An 8,036-nucleotide genomic window follows, 5' to 3' on the forward strand; every position below is an offset into this window, starting at 1 on the left:
ATCTCCTCCTCCGTCCCTATCATGCCGGCTCCATTTAGATACGAAGGGCTGGGATTGGGTTCCTGGGGAGAAATTGAGCCTCTTCGCTTCTGCCGGCTCTAAATCGAGCAGTGCCTTGGTTACCCGCTGCCGGGCTTCGTGATTGGTTGGTTGGGGAGCGGAGGGGAGTTGGTGGGGGGGAGGCTGCTGATGGAGCAGCAGCATCCCTTAGTCTCGGGCCCTGGGAGGGGGAAGGGAAAAGACGGAGCCGTGGGGGGAAGAGGGAGCCATTTCTCTCCCCGGGCTGCAACCTCCGTGCTCACAGCTCACGTTTGCCCGGAATCCTGAGGCTTGCCAGCCAAGGACTCCATAATGCTGGATATTTTCATCCTGATGTTCTTTGCCATCATAGGCCTGGTCATTCTGTCCTACATTATCTATCTGCTCTAGGGGCCTGCAGCTGCGGCGGGGATCCCTCTGAACCCAGCTCAGGATGAAGCTGACCGCCCGAGCATCCTGCTTTGCTGACGCACCGGTGGATATTTGCTTCTGGTCGTTATTCCGGGTATTGATTCAAAAACAAAATTGAAAGAGATCTTGTTATCCTATTTTTCCCCCCTCCGATGCATTCCTATAGCCTTTCTCAGACCACTCTGCAAAGAACAAGAAATGCCAACTTCTTTCTTTGAGACCTAATTTAAAATAATGAGCTTTTATAATGAAACATAAAACCCACAATGCAAAGCATTTTTAGAGAGAATGGGTTGGGAGGGGGGTGCGGGGTGGGGGGACTATTATCTCCTAGTAGGTGCTCGGACTTGAAGTTGTCTGTTGTTCCCACCCCATCCCCCTTGGTAGTTAAAGGTAAAACACATCTTTATATGTCGGCAGAGTGGTTTGCAATTAAGCTCTCATAGTTGCGTTAATTAATTAATGACTCATTTTCACCGGAAGATGAAGTAGCTAATGAAATGTACTTGGGCGTGGGGTCTGGGGGAAGACGTCCATTCTTTCCCAGCTGTGGGGTTTCGTGGCGAGGAGAGAGGAACGCATTCATTTGTTCATCCGTAGCCAATACGGGGTTGCTGAGAGAGTCCTGGGTATTCCCATCTGAGCCCTGTTACTGGGTTTCCTGCAGCTCCTGGTTTCCAGTCCAACCAGAGGCCTCTTAGCAGCAGCACCGGTCCTGCTACCCGGCAGACCTCTTCCAGAGCCTTCCGGATATGGTTAACCACTGTCGACAATGAGGCAGAGGCCCTCCGCGGGGACCTCAGGAATTCGTGGGCACGCCTGGCAGATGCTGTGTGCGTTCGAGCTGTGGATAGAGGGTGTTGAGGACACCGAGCTGAAATGTAGACTCATTAAAGTTACCATGGAGAACTGCTCAGATACTCATCGTGACAGCCTTTCTTTAGGTGTAAATGCAACAGATGATGCTAAAATATGTTCTTTCCTTTCCCTCTCAAAGGCAGGGGGCCCCTTGTAAGTTCAAGAGCACATCGTCTATCTTCATCTCTGAAGTAGTCACTTTGACACTCTTTATAGACCGCAGTGTGAGCTTGTGTGGTGGCCCTTGTCTTGCTCCCCAGAAAGAAGAAAATTGTCGTTTGAATTTTTAAGATTTATCATATTTTTTTTCCCACTCCATACCATTTGTGGCCCAGCTTCTCATTTCAAGAGAGAAATGGTTATATATATAGTCCTCATTCTTTGTCACTGACTGAATTATAAATTGTTGAAATAGGGTAGCTATACCTCATCTTATTTGTTATTGGGGGGGGAATCTGTCTCTTACTCCCAAATAAATGTCTTTTATATTGTCAAATGTTCCTCGTCTGGGGAAAAAAAACCCACAAAACTTTCAACATATATATATATATATATATATATTTTTTTTTTTTTTTGAGGGGGTCTGATTAGGGTTGAAGGAATCATATATTTTGGAATCTAGAGTAGATGTGGGCCCCAAATCTGTGGTTCCTATTCCCTTGAAAAGTCCATCATAATTGTTCTACGTTTGATTTTCCTTTCTAGGTTACAAATAAACAAGGAGAAAGATTAACTTAAGAGTTTTGATTTATGATATTGTATTCAATTTCCATGTCTTAAAAAAAAGTAAAATGGAGGCACTACAACATATGATCCAATTAAAATGGAAACTTGCATTTTAAAATTCTGGCCAAGGAAAAACACTGCTCTACAAGCATTGTCTTGGTAATGAATGACCTTCAATAAGTCACTTAACTTTCAGGGCTTCTGTTTATTCTGACAAATGAAAGAGTTGGACTAGAAAATTGTTACTTATTTATTATGCTATTATTTATTAAATTTTAACTTAGTTTTAATTTTTGAAATTTCCCTTTCCATTTAAAATTCTACAATTCTAGGATGCATTATTGTTGGAAACCACACCTTTGAGAGCAGAATTCTTATGGAACAAACTTTTAACAGTTTACCAGTAGTTCGCTTTTCTGCTCTCTCCACATGACATTTTATAATAAAAACTCAACTGCAAAACTTTTTTTTTTTTTTTTTTTTTTTTGGCACCACTAACCACACTGCCAGGAGAAAATGACAGTATTTACTTATTCCAAACATTTGGCAGTGATAATTTGCCTAAGTTGTTTAGGGGATATTAACAAAAGCAATGCTATGTGGTGGTATGTAACAGCAAGAGGCGATTTGACAAACGCTACACTGATGTAGGAGGGATGGGGGCACCTGGGTGGCTCAGTGGGTTGACCCTCTTCCTTCTGCTCATGATCTCGGGGTCCTGGGATCCAGCCCCGCATCGGGCTCTCTGCTCAGTGGGGAGTCTGCTTCCCCCTCTCTCTGCCTGCCTCTCTGCCTACTTGTGATCTCTGTCTGTCAAATAAATAAATGAAATCTTAAAATATATATAAATATATAGATATATATATTCAGGGATGATCTCCAGTTATCTGGGGAGTCCTTGACATGACACTAAAACATTCCTCTGACTCTTTGGCGTAACTTCATGTTTCAAACTAAAATTTTCTCTACTTCAAGGCGAATGTCAGTGTCTTGGAGGGGTCCAAGTTACACAGTTAATTATAGTAGTATGGATCTTCAAGGTTTAGTCTCTAACCAAGTTCACTCTGAAGACTTTTATGAGGTCAAGGCTCTTCAGCCTGTACACATGCATAGCTGAAACCACTAAACAAACATTCAGTGAAAACAAGCAGGAAGTTTCAGTTATACCCCATTGATACATATCACTGGTATTGCATGTAATGAAAGGACGTAGAAAGAGTGCCCATATTACTTGTGAAATATTATGGTTTAAAAAAGTAAGTGATTATGTTTTGGAAGAAATTTTAGGACTTTGTGCCCATATCCATGCTATAATATGCCAGTTTATAACAGAGTTTTATGGTGTTCATCATTTTGATATTTTTTTTAATTTCACATTTAAACTATTTGTATACTGGCGTATATTAGCATTCTCGTACATAATAAAACACGGAAGAAAGTTACTTCTGTAATATGAAGTTGTATAAATTTTATGAATCTGTCATATGGCAATCCTGTACTATAGAATAGATATTGTACTTGGCCCACATCAATGCAATAAAAACATCTCTGAATAATTGTAGTTTACTTAGAAAAAATTAATGTGGCATTACATTAATTCCTGCCTTCCCGACAAGAAATAGAGATTTTCATGGGGAAGTGACATGTTTTATTTCAGGAGAAAGAGGATATATTTTGGGAAACATTTAAATAATGGAAAGATAAATGTTACTAAGTTTTGAGCCACCTAAGACTCATTGTTCTGGGTATACAGAATCAAATCCAAACTTTCTGAGTTTGCAACTTGGCATGACATGATTTATTAAATTTCAGAAAATGTGTTTGCTTTTAAAGGGCTTAAAATTAGCATTATTCAGACTTCAAATCCCCTAAAAGTATCATTTTAATTTTAAATTACTCAAAAAAAGGAATTTCCTTTAAGAAAAGACTTAGCATAGTTGAAGTGGAAAATTGTAAATTACATGACTTGGCATTATGATACTCCAATTTTTGCTAAACCTAGAATGACCTATTCTAAGTTAGTTTTGTCCCATCTATTTTAATCATTTATAAAAGAGGAAACAGAAAAAACTATTGACACACTTCCATTATGAACTCAAAGATGCAAAGGCAGATACATTTAGACATATTTAAGAACTTCTTTTTTCTTAGAAAAAGAGAGCTTGTGATCATGGGAAATTGCAGGTAATCCACAATACTTACTTACACACTTTGTTTTTTGAAACTGATGTTAAACAATGGTAATTGTAGTATTTGGAACATTAATTGCTTGGGAATTTGGTCTCTGAATTAAATAGGAGAATAGTACAAAATACTGTTCTACTTATAGATTATTGTTCAATTTATGAGTTGTTGCTAGTAAATGAAATTATTTAACTAATTAACTTATGTACTATAATACTAAGCATAAATAAACATAGATATATGGCTACCTGCAACATTATATTAGGATGTTTTGTGTTTTGATCATGGTAGAGCTACAACTAACAGCTTAAATAAAAATAAGTTCCTGGGGCCCCTAGGTGGCTCAGTGGGTTAAAGCCTCTATCTTCAGTCAGGTCATGATCCCAGGGTCCTGGGATTCAGCCCTGGGCTCTCTGCTCAGCAGGGAGCCTGCTTCCTTTCCTCTCTCTGCCTGCCTCTCTACCTACTTGTGATCTCTGTCTGTGAAATAAATAAGTTTAAAAAAATCTTAAAAAAAAAAATTTCCTCCATAAGAAATTTCTCCATAAGAAATAAAGGAATTATACTCAATGACTGGCATAATAACAAACACTATACAAGTCAGAATGTTTCTAATTTAAATTTTATTAATATGAATAAATAACAAATTAAATAAAATTTAGCAAATATTAAGGTATCAAAGACATTTTGCCATAAATACTTTAAAAATACAATGCATATTTTTCAATTTTATATATATCTGTAAGAAAGCCTTTTGAGGGCTAAACTTTTTTTTTTTTTGGTCTCTGTTTACTTGAAGAATATTCTGGAATTATATTTGCTCTCTTGATGAAAAAAAACTGTGTTCTTGGTACTTCATCACTTTTTATTTTAATTTAGAGAAGACTATCAAATACAGATGTCTTTTGGGTCATCTTTCCTATCTTAGTGATGTTTCAATAAACCAAGGAGCATATGTCCATGACCTGATTTCCTACAGGTTTCACAGCTACCTGCTAGTAGAACTGAAAAGAAATCTGTAATCATATAATTGAGTACTGTCCTATTCACTTAAAGAGATTGCCTCTCAAGTAATAATCACACAAAGAGATAAAGGTTTGTTTTTATTAATATAAGATGGTTCTTCCGGTTGCATCTTTCCCTGCACACCTCATGCTTGCTCTAATCTCCACTTAAGGTGGATGGCTATCCTGGCAATAAAAATCTTTGTTCTTGTTGAAGAACGGGAAGCATGAACTAAGTCATCAAAGGATGGGGAAAGTGTGAAGTCAGGTGTCTACTGTTCATGCTGTGGAAAGCAGCCTGATAAGCAACCACTTGAACTTCTGGAATGATTAAGCTGCTTCCCCAATACATTAATTTACGGCCTGCATTGTGAATATGATGAAGTTGAGGGATCAGAAGGGCATGAGAAGGAATTATCAAAAAAAAAAAAAGTGTTAAGGATAGATGTTCCATGGTTTCTTAAGGCATAGAGTATTTATCACAAGATATAAACTTTAAATCAGTTTCTAAGAAAAGAAGTGTCCTCAGTTTATTAGTATGGTGTGTATGTGTCTAGAAACAACAGTATGATAAATATAATGATGTAGCCATGGGCTCGCTTTCTAAGAGAGGTAAAAATCAGCTTCAACTGAAAGAAGATTGAGGGAATCACTTTTAAAAGGAATAAAAGAGCTAGACAACCAGGTCCATCTTCTAATTTAGGAAAAGATATAGGATAAATTACCTGACCTGTTAGCAGCTCACATTGTTATGTTATGACTGTTCTAAAGTTAGTCATAAGTGGACAAGCTCTTAGTAATTTCAGGCTATGTGTTTTGCTAATACTCCTTGTTTGGTGGTACTATGAGTGTCTATTCTGTCAATTAAACATTGACACCAGTGACAACAACATGCACTTTTGCAAATTAATCTCCCAATTAAACATTTGATATCACACTTTATTCCTGACTCCATTTGGAAAACAAAAACAAAAACAAAACAAAAAAACCAGGCTGCTAAATTGAGGAAATTGCAAGTTTGGTTTCAGTGTTTTTATCTATCGATAACTGAATGAAGTCAATTTACTTTTTATTGGTAGTGAGACAATATCATTTATCTACTGCACCCAAAGATGAATTCGATTTTTTTTATATTCCAAATTTTGGAGGAGGGTGACATAATAATCTCACAATTATCCAGGATAATATAATAATACGTGTAAAAAATTTTATAGTAGCAGTCACGTCAGTTCAAGTGTACAGGAGATTTAAAACCTGGTCAAAAACGTGTAAAGTTAAACCATGCTTCTTTCGAAAACCACTGTGGGGACTTGGATAATTCAAGGAAACTTCACAAAGCCAAATTTCTTTCTCTAAGAGAATGAAAATATCTATTGAGTAAATACTAAAAATATTCAGTATATATTAAAATTTTTACTTTTTCCTCTACTCTTCTTTCCCTGCCCCAAATAATCTAATGGGTATACTGTCGATTTGGAATCACCAGTGTTTTGATAAATATATGGATTAGGCTTTCCAGAGCATGTACAGGAAAAAGAGTGAGGGGGTGAAGAAAATGCTAAAAAGCAAGGTATTATTTTGTATTTGGTCTTTGCCAATTTTTAATCCTTATAATTTAGTTGTGGGTGAATTCTTAAAATGAGAGGAAGAAAATGAAACCAGGAGAAAAGCAAGAACTTTGTTTCTGCAGGAATATGCAAATACTAAACTCTGGAGAAAAAAATTTCTGCCATTGATGAAATTATAGTTGGACGATTCATCACGGAAAGGTAGTTAACTTCCAATATTTCAAAAATGAAGGTAAGTGCCTTTGTTACTGAAATATAGTAAAATCTTTTATCACAACTTATATTTTTCCCCAAATTTTCACTCTTCTTCTATCTTATTAAACTCTTGCCAAACACTTGAGAATTTCCCACAAATTACACAATTTACACCCCACTTCTGTGGGTAATTTCCGTATTTTCTAGTGTTCCTTTCCTTCCTCAGCTGCAGAGGTGAGTTAAGTCAAAGGCTTAGAAAAAGAAAGCCATCCTCTAAGAAGTCCAGTAGGAATGAGTATATCTTCAGCAGAAATAAAATGGTCAAACCCAAGGAGAAGAAAATGGGAGATCCACGAGGGCCCCAGCATGATTTCAACTCCATGAGACAGTGTTCGTTTCTATTTTAATAGTAAAAGTGGTGGGTAAATGCTAGTCAGACTGAAATAGTCCTGGAGCATCTTTGGAATGCATTTACTGGAGTGAAACCCCACTCTCTCAGGGCTGCCCTCCCCATGCACGCTGCTTCCAGGTTCCCTCAAACCCCACTCTTGAAGAGAGAGAGGAAAGCTTTAGGAAGAAGTGCAAATTATTTGTGAAGATTGTTCTGGCAGCAGAATGGGTACTTTCTTTCATTTTATATTCTCCCTTATTTGCAACATTTTACTCTAATCTCCAGGAAGGAATAAAAGATGACTTAATTGTATTAAGACAACATATACTTTCCTCTATTTATAGACTTTTGTCTTAAAGAAGGAAATGTGTATGTGTGTGTGTGTATGTATAGAAATATACAGACATACGTATATACGTATGAATATATATATACACACACTTCCTTTAGTTTTTGATCTGTTAGTTCACGTAAAACATCAACGAAATATAATGTTCTGTGCCATAAGGTGGTAAAAAATGTGATTTCTATCTGCACATTCCAAAGCATCATATTACAGCTCTTCATAAAGCATACTAGGTTATGTCTACATGACCTAAGCAAAGTGAACATATAGAAGCCACTTAATGAATTTGAGTCACCTCTACTTAAAAAACAGAA

This window comes from Lontra canadensis, unplaced genomic scaffold, assembly GCF_010015895.1.
Source record: "Lontra canadensis isolate GAN:19392208 unplaced genomic scaffold, GSC_riverotter_1.0 scaffold43, whole genome shotgun sequence".
Classification (NCBI taxonomy): Eukaryota; Metazoa; Chordata; class Mammalia; order Carnivora; family Mustelidae; genus Lontra; species Lontra canadensis.